A 14,041-nucleotide genomic window follows, 5' to 3' on the forward strand; every position below is an offset into this window, starting at 1 on the left:
TAAAATCCTGGACCTCTGCCATGTATCCCAAAGCTAACAGTGCTTTTGTTTTACAGATCACCTTTAATTGAGGGCATAAGTGATCTATGGGAACTAAACATGAATATTATATAAAATAATAAGGATATTTTCCCCCTTAACTATTTAAGTTACTTCTCAGGTCCTAGTGGCAGGCACATCTGTATGGACTGGGGATACCAGAGCCTGTAAGGGTCTGTGCTGTCCCTTGCACTGCAAAATTCTAGGTCTTCTGTTGTGGTGGCTCACCATACACAGTTCCCAACATTTTGACATCTAGAGACATTCACATTTATTGTATACTTTTTTCAGATGGCACGTGGTAATATGATTGAATGGGGAATGGTAAGTCTGGTTTACAGAAGCTATAAAAAATGTAGCTTTTTCCTGGTTGAGAAAACACACATTTTGTTTGTGGTTTCTTCTTAAAATTCTCTGTGAAAACACCATTTTTCCCTTAACTCTACAGGATAATCTTTGTGGTGGTCTTTCCCTATTTGAGAGAGCTTTGAGGTTCTTGTATCCCTGGAAAAAAATCAGGCCTTAGTTTTTGAGCTCCTTGTCAGACTGCCAGTTGATATCCAAAAGAACTGAGCTTCTTTCCCAGTTTGGATCATAGTGCTGGTAAGATGAGATGATGAAGCGACTGAAAAGTGGTTGAGTTGCTGATGAAGGCTGAGATACCTGCTATATTCTATCAAGTCTTGCCTTGTTCATGTCAAAAAGACATCAGAATTCATTTCAGCTAGGATGGACTGGCAAATCTGCATAAAAATGTAGCTGGTGCTTTCCTAACCCTTCTGCTATCTGATGAAGTTTCAGTCTGCAGGGCTTGTGATGAGGTGAGGAAGGGGTCTGAAGGAATAAGATATTTTTGTTCTTTACAGAAAAGAACGCTTTTTCACACTGTGCTATCTGGCATATTACCTTTTGAAATCCTTTAGATATATCAAGCTTATATTTTTATTTTCTCTGTAGCAAAACTTTCTTCCAGCAAAAGTGACATATGAGTGACTTGCAGTGTAGTTTCCTGTCACAACTAAACTTCTGTGATACTGAATGGCTGCCAAGAGATGACCCTTTTCTCAACTGTTCCTTGTACAGCGCTGCATGTATTCAAAAGGAAAAAAAATGAATTTAAAGATGCATAATGAACAAAAGTCCTGGGGAAAAAAAAAAAGTGCCAGTCTGCTGTGGCTAAAGCTTAATCTGAGTCCATAAGGTTGAGAGCCTGTGAACCATAAACCTTGACACCCACTGAAACCATTGCATTTTTCTAGCTGGAGCTGAGTACCCTTGGGCAGTGGATTTGAGCACAGCATCTGGTGGCCCCCAGCAATGGGGAGAGGTTTTCCTCAGAGGTGAGAGGACAGAGAGGCAGGTCTCTGCTGATTTCCTCCTTTCTTCCTCTGACAAAGTAGCTATCTTATTCAGGTGGTATTTAGTAGTCAGAAACCAACAAGGGAGTTTGCAAAACAAGCCTGCTGTTTAGTTTGCAATGCCTGCACTGTTATGACATTGTCTTAAAACACCAGCCCTGCTGCAACCTGCATGGGGAGAGGGGAGTGGAAACTATACTGTTGCTGTCTCTGGAAAGGAATATGTTGTGCATAATGTACAAAAGAAACAAAGCCTGTCTAGCTCAAGCTCTTTTGAAAGTTCCCCTGATATTTTTGTTTTGTTTTGTTGTCTCCCCCCCCCCCCCCCTTTATTACTTTTTCAGGTAGCTGAAAGTTTTACAGACATGAAAGTGTGGAAACTTGGGCTTAAGGAAAGGATGTCTCCATAGGCAAAGCCTAAGAAGAAAGAAACAGGTGGCAAATATGAATATTGGGGCAACTAGCTACGTGGTTTGGGTGGAGCAATGACTGGGGAGGACAGCTTTGTGATTAAGAGGCCTGACTAACACCCAGCATTCTGTTTGTGGCTTTCTGGCTGTTGCTGCCTGCCTGCACTTTCTGTTGATGCAGCAGTGAGTGGGCTGCAGGAGTGGTCCGGCCCAGCTCCAGCAGCAAAGTGCCACATCATGGCGGAACAATTCACAAAGGCCCTGCCTAGCTGTGTGGGATACTAATGGCTATTATGTATTAGATTTTGCCCCACAAAATTTGTGTAGCTGTCTGAAATCCTGTTACTTGGCTTGACAGCAGCATGCTTGTTGCAGGTCCCTTCTATGTGAGCAAGGCAGCTTGACAGCCCCATTTTCCACAGCAACTTAAGGTTCACAAACCTTGACTCTGAAGAGTCCCTGCTACTCTACGTGAGCTCTGAGCCCACCTCATGCACCAGGCAGACACCAGAACCCACTGCTGTCAAAGCCACATGAGGCAGTGCCCACCACATACTGTATGATAACCTCCTACTGTCACCCATCACTTGGGATTTCAGGTGGTTAAGTACCTCCTAAATCCAAACGTATTAAATTTCAGAGTGTTTATTTCTTAGGGATAGTATATTCTTTACTAATAAGCAAGGTGGGATTGGGTTATGCTTCCTTACTCTTCCTAGAGTAAGCAGTTGCCAGAAGTCTGGATCTAGTCTGGAACTGTCTAGGTAATCTATAAACGTTTAAAGAAGGGATGATTTACTAGGTGTCTCCAGGACAGCCAGACCAATGAGGCCTTTATTGCTTCTGGTGCCTGTAGATGCTGCTGTAACACAAACAAGGAAATACTGTGAAAAACTAAAGGTAACTCAGAGGCAAAGCACCTGCAGCCTCTTTATATGGGGATATCCTGCAGGAAGGGAGGGCAAAAGCCCTGAAGTATAATGGAATCTGGGTAATTGCACACTGTGAATAACAAACACCTCAGAGTCTTCCTGGCATCTCAGCCTGGATGCTTCAAAAAGGCCATTCATGGAAAGCTTTGTGGCAATCAGCTGCAATCTTGCTTCTATAAAGAGATCTTCAGACCTCCTGGAAAGCAAAAGAAATGCCTGGAAAAAGAGGAAAGGTGAAACCCAGCCTCTGTTTCAGGCATGCCTTTGTTACCAGGCCTTTCAAAAGGGCTCACTGACATGAATGCTAAGTCTTGTTTGTGTTGCTTTTTGCTGGACTGGACATACAGTGTTTCTTAGTGGGAGAAAAATATATTGGCTCATTGAGGAGATTTTCTCAAATCAGTCTTTTCCAGGCTTTATGATGCTCTAGCCTTTGTTTTCCACATAGGTATGTTATTTTTCTCATGGGAGGAAAGTGGCAAAAGATTTCTGTGGCAGAAGTGGCATGAGAGGAGGGTGAAGCTCGTTCTGCCAACAGGCTTGTTTCAAATACCACACTAGAGAGAGACTGCAGATTTTTTGGAGACCAGGCTCCATGTGGTAGGTGGGAAGGGATTTCTGTGCTATTGATTAACTCCAAATTGTGTGTGATTTTCTTGGCATAAATGAATGGGGTCTTTGCCAACTTAAGCTTAATTTTCCTTCTGTCAGATGAGCTGTAAGAGCTATGTGATGAGGAATTTTTGAGGATGAAGGATTTTGGAATCTGCAGGGCTTGATGGAGTTAACCTTTCCATTTGCTTGGGAAGAGGAAGCATGGATTTTCCAGGGAGATAGTATATTTACTCATGTAATTTCTTTTGTAAAGCTTCCAGAGTCTTATTCAAGAAACCCTGTATATCTCCTGAAGCACAAAAGGCTTTTTTTTTTTTTATTGTACCTTTGGATATTATGCTTCTTTCTGGGGATACCATGGAGATGAGGAAAACCAAAACAACCTGAATAAAGTACAAATACTGCATGGTAACAGCAGAGACTTGCACAGATTGGGGAAACAGAAGGCCAAACCTAGAAAACAGGTGGCATTTGATGGATTCAGTCCTTGGGTTAGAGAAATTGTGCCAGTGTCTAGGTGAGTTGTTCGATGGATTTAGCACTGCACTGCACAGTGAACTCTGAAGACAGAAGAGTATTGCAGGCTATAGGAGTGTTAGATAAAGTAGAATTGAACAGGCCAGAAAAAAAATCTGATTTACTGAACAAAGAAATCTCACTCTATGATGAACTTTATTTCATGCCGAGAATAGAACATACAAATCTAGGCTCTTTCATGGCATGATGCTGAACAATACAAGCCCTGTAGCACAGAGAGCATACCACTGCTGGATTATCTGTCCTAAATGTACTGTAGAGAAATTCAGTCAGGTTTAGTTTATCCTAACAAATACTCTAATGCAGCTGTTACAGCAGGGCAAACCACAGATTTGCAATAAGCCACGCTATTGAGGCTCATCTCAAATACTGGCCTTATGAAACAATTTTTTGTGCAGATCTGTTGTTTTGCAGCAAGGTAGAATGCTACAGAGACTGGAAAATAAATTTCATAAGATTAGAAGAATCAGTGGTTTACAGACTTCAAAATCATGTGACAAAGGCAATTTAACATGTGTGGCAGCTTAACAGGTTAAGACAACTCAACAGGTTTAGGAGGAAAACACAAAACTTCAGCTCCTGGAAGGGCAAACAGAATCCACAGGGTAAAGGGTTGATGTTGGTTTCATTGTTTCAAAGGAAATTTAAGTAGATATAGGGAAAAAAGCTGTATTTTGTGTGGCTGGCAGCCTGGAAAATCTTTTCAGAAAATTTCAAATTATAACTGGATCTTCACATTGGAATGTAAACAGAATGAAAGCATACTGAAACTTGTTTATTAATAGCTTGAGTTCACAAAAGCTACATCCCTGGCTTCTTACTTCTAGCTCAAAGTGAACCCTACACAGAGGAGTAGGTAGGACCCCCAAATCACGTGCTATAAATTCATTGTTCAGTCAAAACGTATATTTTCTTGGCAAGACTGAAAGAGAACACAGTGAATTAACAGCTTGGCCTCCTGCCCAAATTCATGGCTGCTGGCAGGTCTAAGAATCAGAAGGCTGTGCGTAGGGCACAGTGTTTGGGTTAAGGCATGAAAGAAGAATAGTGTGGGAGAAGTAAATCTCAAGCCTGGAGAACAGTATACTTGGTGCAGATGAGTCAGTGAGTTTGAAAGAAAAAATTTACTTTGCTAATCTTAAAAACCAACCAACGAAACTTCAAACTCAAACTTTCCTTACCCAGTATTGTATGGAAACAACGGCAAAATCAGTTTTATAATTTTCATCATTATTCCTTATTTTTGTTGCTTTTTAATTGGATCGCAGCATGAAATCTAGGTGAAGTAATATAGTTGTGTTTGGATACCTGAAGAGGATCCTTTCCTCAGCAGAAGAATTTGACATGTTGTGGGAGCAGGGTTGGTTTATTTTGTGAGCAAAATGGTAATTTTGTTTGTTATGTCAGGTACTAGTGGTCCACATTCAGATGAATGCCTAGCATGTTGGGGTGCCATATGTTTAGAATCTGGTATTTCAGGGAATGGTAAGGCTATGGTTGTGCCTGGCTCAAGCAGTTATTTCTGAGATGATCTTGTAACCTCTAAGTAGAACTGCTTAGACACAGACAGCTCTGGAGATGTTTGAGAAGGATCAAATACGTATACTAAAAATAGGAAAACTTCTAAACCAGTATAAACCATATAAACCAGTTTCTTTATCAGATTATATCTTTATTAGCTTTCAGGTTAGGCATAGCCTGAAAGATATTAATACAATAGATGCATTTCTTTTTCCTTCACCCTTTTTTTTGTGAGTATGGGTGTCTTTCCCCCCAGTTTTATTGCTCAAGGTGCTCCCCCTACATGGTACTGCCTCTACGTAACAAGTATGGGAAACATACCAGGAGTCACTTTTTACCTCATTGTTCCTGAACATTTCACATAAAGAATGGTCAGCAGAGAGCAGAAAAACAGAGGAATATTTGGGCCATAGCTATAAAGTACTGAGAAAATGGTTAATAAACTTTTTGAAACAGAAAAATACAGAAATCACTAAAAGTTACAGTCAAAAATCTTCAAGAAAAGACTGATACAATGCCTTAATAAAGACCCTTTTATTTGATGTGACTTTTTCTTTTACATGAATTCTTTTGATTCAAAGGGATTTTCTTTTAAATACAGCACTTAGATTAAATGTAAAACATATACGTAATTTAATCTAGAGCTGTTTTGAGTGCGGGTGAACTTATCCATTTGGTTATTTTAAACCAATTTCCTTAAACAGACATTGAGTGATGATGGGTGTCTAAGGGAATGATTAGATATAATGATTTTGTGAACAAGAATATAGAGTTTTTATGTTATAATTACGATAACTATTTCTCAGAACAAGGCAGATCCAAAGTATTGACCACTCACTGCATTAAAAAGGTTGAAATAGGGGTAAGATACAGAAACGGTGAGATAGCAGTGAAATACAGTTGTATTTCTGTAGTATTACTGAATTGCTTATCTATGCATTTGCAGCCTTTTTCAGTCTGTCAGTAGAACAGTACTTGAAAGCTATAGAAAAGTATTCATTGCCTTGAAAGACTTAGTGTTGTGTGGCATTGAGCCAGTTTAGTAATCTCTGCTCCTCGCCCCCCCCCCCCCCCCCCTTCTATTTCTTTTAATCCTGTGCAAAAGAATGGACTGTATGCACCAAAATTATCAATGAAAATTGCACTACTAAATCTGACTTGCTGGACTGTGTTTCGGCAGTGGAGTTGCTCGTGGTGGTGTATGCTAACAATAGCCTGACATTTCCAGCAGAATTCTTTGTTCCAAAGAGTTTATGCCATGGCTATAAAAGCTGTGTCTCAGGTAGCTGTATCATAAAGCAAATACCTGCTGCCTGTGTGTTAGAACTTTCTTTATTGGCCAGTGTGACATATTGCCTCATGACAAGAAAGCTGTCGACACTGGCTTGGATTTTTAAAGTGTTGGTCTCTAGCGGCAGGTTTGGCCCTTAGAGCTTTTGGGAAACTTGCATTCACATTCTGCCTCCCGCACTGAGCCACGGGACTGATTTAGCTTCTTGCTTCTCCGACCTAGCCTTCCCCCGTACACAAAATGTGGGTAGCCATATGTGCTCTGAGCTAGATAGGTGCGCTCTCTCCAGGAGGAAAGTCCAGCCATACAGGTTTCAGTGGTGCCACTGTAAAGCTTTATCATGGAAGGATGGCAGAGAAATGAAACAAAGCTAAGGCTGTAGTCTGATGAATACTAGATGCTGGTATTGGCTGTGAATGCAGCAAGCTGGCCTTCCCCTGGTGTCTAGCTCTTTGTCCTTGGCTTCGCTCTGTTTTCTTAAACTGTCTTTGGGGTTTTTGATCATTGGTGCTGTTTGCAAATCCGTATGTTTGTACTCTATATAAACATGAAGTGAATGGAAACATTTTTATAGGAGGTAATTAATTGCATAATTGCACTGAGCATTAGTTTTTAATATATATATTGGTAAATCCAGACTAGCCTTTTAGCAATCTGTGTACATTCATGGAAAGCAATGGAAAATACTCCCAAGTGATTTTAATTTTAAAAGAGATGTTAAGGACAGAAATTAGACATTGTACATGGTTGTGGCTTCTCAGACCCCTGGAGGCCTTTGGTTCAGAGCTGATCACTGTAGCTTTTGTTTCATTTACATTGAAAATGAAATCTTATGGTATTTTTGGTCTTTATCCATGTTTGCTTCTGAAACAGTGCTGGCAGTTGAGTCTGTATCTTTGCTGCACAGACATTGCCTATTAATTACTAGCGTTCAGTGGAGACATACACGTACTCTGACAACAGAAATGCAGGACTGATATCAAGCCATGCAACATCTGCTAAATTCACATGGGGAAAAGGAATATGAAAACAAATACACAAAGGGCACAGCTACTGAGATGGTAAATATTATTTTTCCATGCCACACCCAAACCAAAAATAGAGACAGAGGGGACCTTAACAAAGCTTTTTTCAGGTTCCTGACAGCTGACAGTAAGTGCTTGTTTTCCACTGAGCTGCAAGTGAACAAACCTGCCACCTTACATCAAAAGCTTGAATTTGGTTGAGACTTATGCTTCTTTTACTATGAACAGATCAGAAGTAGATGAGAAGAATAGCTCTGTGGAAACTTGTAGTGTTAAAATCATGCAAATACGAGTGTCAAGCTTGCATGCCATAAGAGGCATAAGAGCTGGTAATACTTTTTTTGGAGGGGACAAAACAGCCTGTAACATGGAGCAGTGTGGATCTGCTAGATGGGCAAGAAGAGCAGCAGGTGTGGCTGCGGTCTGCTGTCCAGATATGAGAAATGCCCTGACATGGTGGGCCTCAGGGAGGGCCCCTGCTGTACCAGTGTGGCTGTAGGAGGGAGAGCACAGCCCAGAAGGGAGAGAAAGAAATTGCTGGGCAGCTGTGTCAGGGCATAGGTGGTGCTTTCTCTGTCTTAGGCTGTTGCACAAAGCCCAGGAGCTTAATAAGGTAGGTAAAGCTGGGCACTCCCAAATCTACAGCTGATAAAAGCGCTGCAAAGTGGCTGTGGGGTGAAGGGGGGAGTGAGTGTAATATATAGAACCCAGTCAATAAATAGAGTCATTGCAATAAATCCACTGGGGAGGTTAGGCAGTCAGGGGAGGAACAGACCCACAGCCTGATGACAGGTCCTCAGGACTGTGGGATTGTGGCTCCATATGGCTCATCTGGGACACTCGCTGTCTCTCCTGCCTGAAAGCTGCCTTCAGAGACTCTGCATTGAAGTGTATCATAAGAAGATCTTAATGCCAACGTGTGTGGGCAAAGTGCCTTAACATCCAGATGCACCTGTCCTGAGCATGGGAGACTGGGCAGAAGTGAAATAGTCTGTTTTGATACAGCCTGGAGAGTTTTTGTCCAGCACAGGCAAACAGGTACTGCTGCCGTGCTGTCATTTCTGCTGGCAGCAGTGTGCTAAGTAGCACTGGCGTAACTTGAATTGAGCTATTACTTTTTCACCTGGCCTTTCTTGACAGCGTGAGGATTTGATACTGTTCCCATTGGAGCCAGTATGAAAAGTTCCCAGGGTGGACTTCAGGTTGATAGGGTTTTTAGTCATTGGGGGTGTGTTCTTCTTGACATGGGATACTCTTGTCCTTGTTACTGAGTTCTTTCAGAAAAGCAGCTTGCTTGCTATAGCAAGGCATTGGACCTTGTTTACATAAAATATGACAATTAACTGCTCTGTAACAGGAATACACAACTCTGTTAAAGAGTTGGGAACTGATGCAGAGTTGAGCCAGGCCCAGTTGGTAACACTAAAAAAAGTAAGCCCCAAGGAGATGGCTTATTCCTTGCTATCCCAAATGGAAAAGTAACTAAGGTGAATTAATAGAATATTCAACCAGAAATGTTTTTATAAGCAGAAAGCATCCGTGGCTTTGCAGCAGACATCTGTGGTTAAAGTGAAAAAATGGAAGTTAAATAAACGTGTGTAAAAACTGCAGACAGGAAAACGTCACACAAAAAAGAAAACTTGGGCCTATTTTTCCTGCTTCCTGCTGTAAATGATTAAATATTTAGTCTCCAAACAATGCTCTTAATAAAATTTTAAAGTTCCTCCGTATGTCTAAGTGAAAGTGACTCAGAGGAGAGCTCACAGGAAAACTGCTGGCCGCTCCCCCCACCCCCCCCAATAATCCCTTTTGACCTTTCTACCAAAACTCATTTACTTTGTGCATTTTGATGTCAAACTTTTAATAAGTAAAACTACATTGTGTTTTATACCTATTCTCCTTGGCAATACATCTTGCTTGCCAGCACTCTTCTGTAGCTTAGTAAAAATCAAGAATTTCCGTGCATCGTTGCTTGGTCATGAGATTTGACATGACTTCTCTAGCATTATCAGGTGCTAAATGAGGTGGGCCTGGTTAAGGAGCAGTGGAGATCTGGCCTCCTGCTCTGTTAGCTGTGCCCTCCACACGGCAACTTTGTTGTGTGGAAATCACGGGCATAGTCTGCTGACAGGTGACCATATGTAATCCTCAGATAAACAGGGTCTGAAGGAGGAATTCTAGGTTCCAAACATATATTTATTGCCTGACTACATTTCATCATGTTTCAGTGGGTTGTATGTGTTGAGTCCCCCCCACTCCAAGTCTTTTGTGAAATGGTATCAGTGGAAGACGTAGGCAACGCTGAGGCCATGTTTAACTAGATACTGTGCAAACATAGCAAAAGACCATTCCTTCCTGAAAGATGTGAAGAAAGGCTTTCCTTGGCTTTCCTTCAGTAAAGACTGGGAGCAAATACTTCTTAAGTTTGTTTCCTTGAGATCAGATACAAGCAACACTGTGGTTAAGAGAAGGGCCTCAGCACCCACAAATATTTACCTTGCATAGTGACCATTTTCAACCAGGCTTTCCAAGGAGGCCACTGTTCCCTTCACTTGCAGGTTTTGCAAGGTCTTCCTACCTACGTAGAGCTGCACAAAAATCATCAGGTTGACGATTTTCAGTATTAGCCTTAAATCTGGTACAAGTTTCCTGAGACTTACAAAGCTTTTGGAAGATCTGGACTGACACTTGACTAATGCTTGTCTTAGCTCTGGTTCTGGGGTAAAAAGAAAACTCTTCCAAACTGCTGGTAGTGTTTTTATTTTTATGTTTGCTTGACTTTGCCCAAAATCCAAATGAAAAAAGTTTCTCTTAGGTTTCCAGTAATCTCAGTTTCCAATAACCTCTCTCTTTCCTTGTTTATGAGCAGGAAGTTTTTTATTTGTATATCTTGCCCATGAAACAACACTACGTTTGACTCTCTATTGATGTGACAAAGCAGGAGAATAGATAGGTTTGTTTCATCAGGAAAAAAAGTAATAATTAGAGCCATACAAATTCCTGCAATAAGTGTAAAATCCCGAGTATAAAAACAGTCTGAACTACTAGAGTGTTACGACAGCAGATGCCTCATTTGTATTCCTTTCTTTAGGAAAGGAGTTATGGCTCCCTCTCATTCAATGGCCAGTCTGTCTTTCTGGTCACAGAGTAACTTCAGTGTTCATTCTACCTTCTATTCCACAAAGATACTTTACGTAATTGACATCCAATACAGTTAACAACTGAGCTACTAAGTGCTGGTTTACCACGACACACCCAGTTTGTACAAACATTTCTTAAAAGGCACCGGCCATAGCAGGCTGTTCCTACTGTATCAGGTGCAACGTTTCTCCTCAGTGAAAGCCTGTGTAATAGGTTGCTTGTTTATTTGGGAGCTGGTGCATTCCACTCACTCCCCTGAGATTTAAATTCAGCTTAACAAATAAGCCACTTATTTACAAGAGTTTCTAAATAGATTTTTGTAAATAATTTACTTTCAGAGGTCAGTTATAGTAAATTTGGAACAGTTCTTTTAAAGCATAGTGGCTTCTTGCTGCATTCCCACCAGAGCAGTTGTGAGTGACTCCGCTGGGAGGTTAGGAGTACAATTAGTTTTGATAAAAAGTTATTTGATGTCTGAGGATGAACATACTAGGCTATACTAGGGTCTTGGCCCTCCTCAACATTAGACTTACTTTTCTGAGATGGGCACCTTGAAAGTGAATGATTATTATTTTTTTTTAAGCCTTATTGGTAAACTAAGTACTTGTAATGAAAAAAACTTTTTTTTTTTGCAAAGAAAGTTGAGAGTCAATCTGAAGCAAGTTGTTGTAGTTGCTATTATTCTTAATTTCTTTTTAATATCCCTTAGTGTTATGTGGGAAGAAGAAAAAGAGATGGGTTTTATAGAATAAACTAAGGAAAAAATATATTGCTCGCAGTCACCACCCAACCATTGTAGGAGTAAATCAATAAAACACTGTTTGCTGCTTTTGTGCAGTGGGAATCCTCAGGGGGTGGAAATCTTACGATGCACTAGAGATCTTTTAGTAAATATAGATTCTGTAGCTCTATAGAATGTATTCTGTAACTAAATTCCTATAAAGGGATTAAAATGCTGAGTATTTAGAACACTGTCTGAAAACAATTACAGTTTAAAGAAAAATTGTGATGAGAAAGGAATCTTTGTGATAAAAATGCTAATGCTGTACCCTGCAAAAATCCTTCAGCAGAAGTAAAAAAAAATAGACAACTCCTGCAATATTGCCAGCAATTGTCACTGAAACTTTATCACTCCATGTAAAAATAGTTACGCTTTAATGTAGTTTACATTCTCAATTAACTGGGTTTTAACTGACTTTCCTCTTACTCTGTAGTTTGTAACTTTGTCTCCTTTTATGGAGCACTGTAGTATTCCCCATCTGCTTTTCATATGCTTTTCTAAGATTTTTCTTTTTTTTAAATGCACCAAATTCTAGGAGGAGAAATCAGAAATCATGTAAGTTCAGTGAGGAAGCCACATCCATTCAAATGCAATTTGAAGTGACTGAAACAACGTGCAATTGATGATATAAGTAAAGTCAAAAGAGTTCTAAATCCCTTTGTTTCAGACATAAAAGACATATTAACTCCCCCTTTGCCCCACATACTCCAACACAACCATTTCAATAACTAAGAAATCTTTTAAAATGCTACTTTTGAAATAGATGTGGCTTAAAAACTAGTTTTGTTTTGAATTCTGCTGAGCCAATGGTGTTTCTGAGTATAAAAACAGTACTGACTCTACAACAGGTGGAACAAGTGATACCAGATATTTTCAGGATAAAACTGTTAGGCTATTTTGAAAGTGAAAAAAAGAAAGCGAGTACAAAATATGCCCTGTAAACAGTTTCTCTTGAAAGCACAATGTTACAAGTTCAAAGGAAGAAGAACTTTTCTTACCTGTAGCTTTTGTGTGGATCAGGAAGTGTAGCTTTTTTCTGATTACAATCTTCCATGGCTTAGCTTGGCTTCTGCATTTGAATGTTAAATATGTAAGAATGCCTTGTTTAGCTTGGGAGTTTGCATGACCTCTTAATGAGACACTGTAGTTAGTGTCATTGGGTATTAAGGCATCATGTGACTGTAGATGAAAATAAAATCCTTTAAAGTTTGCATTTAATACTTCCTAGAATCTGTAACCCTTTACCTGCAAGCTGGATAAAAACCAGATAGAGCTCACCGTTTCCTGGTCAGGGTTAGAAGAAGGGGAAGAGGAAGAACACATGCTAAGTGATTCCTTTTTCTCTGGGACAGTCCCTTACAACACCCACAACAAAGTTCGAGCCTGTCAGTGTATTAATATTGTCATTTGCATATTCATATCATTAAGTCTCCTCATATCCCAAAGAGTGCTGGAGGGATTTGGCAGAAAGGTCCTCTGTTACATTTTGCCAAGCAATGACATTTAATCCCCACTGTTTTGGGTGATGCTTTACTGAGGAACTCGGGTATAAGGTGTATTTGCAGGCATCATATCATGTTTACCTATGAAAGTTGCTGACTTTCCTGGAATTTTTTTGGTTTGGGTGTGGTGCTTCCAAAATTATTGTGAAAGATGTTCTGCTGCCACAATCCTGTTACGAGAGTGTTCCCTGTGCAGGAGGAGAGATTTTATTTAGGCAATATCTGCAAGCAGCTGGGTCAGGTGTTTCCCAGCTGTAATCTTTAACATATTGATGTACCTGGAAACTGTAAAAAAAGCCCTCCTGGAAAGAACTGGCACTAACATTGTGTCATCTAACTGCCTGCGTCACAACCGAGGGGGTCCAAAGCAGTGCTGACAGAGCCTACTCAATAGTACTTTGGAAATGTTCTGCTAAATCCTTCGGTTGTTCGTGATGTTAAGCCTCATGGAAGCCGTTATACGAGGTTCAGCTGCTATAGGGTGTGCTGTTCTCAGCCTAAATAATGCTGGATTTAGAGTTGCCTCCCTGCCTGGCAGGGGTTGTATCCTTGCCTTCCCCTTGGAAGGAGTGTGCTGGAGTCCTGCTCATGCAAAGCATCCTCCTAAAACGCCACTTCAGCAGCGGGCTGTTTGCCCTGTCGTGCTTCCCCTCGCGCGCGCTGCGGCGAGCTAAAGATGCGACCGTCGAACTCGGTTCAGCAGTGGGCTGAGGGGGGCAGCGGGGTCCCCGAGCTGGCCCGCAGAGACTCGGCTGCGCCACCTAGCCCGGCGCCACCTAGCCCCGCCGCCCCCTGCGCAGCCACGCCAGCCAGGCTGAAACGCCGGACGCCAGCAAAGAAATTAATACAAGCTGCTTTGGATATGCTTCTTTTAAGCAGAAAGCTATGG

The 14,041-nt window shown here is 41.0% G+C and overlaps 1 protein-coding gene across 1 annotated transcript in view; it reads right to left on the minus strand.

Annotated features, from left to right (window-relative positions):
* C2H4orf19 (chromosome 2 C4orf19 homolog) overlaps positions 1-12,946 on the minus strand; it is a 44,117-nt gene extending 31,171 nt beyond the window's left edge. Inside the window, exon 1 of the mRNA XM_005243215.4 lies at positions 12,649-12,946. The gene's annotated coding sequence lies outside the window, so the exon portion shown is untranslated. The remainder of the gene's footprint in view (positions 1-12,648) is intronic.
* Positions 12,947-14,041: the final 1,095 nt, after the last annotated feature.

Source organism: Falco peregrinus, chromosome 2 (genome assembly GCF_023634155.1).
Source record: "Falco peregrinus isolate bFalPer1 chromosome 2, bFalPer1.pri, whole genome shotgun sequence".
Classification (NCBI taxonomy): domain Eukaryota; kingdom Metazoa; phylum Chordata; class Aves; order Falconiformes; family Falconidae; genus Falco; species Falco peregrinus.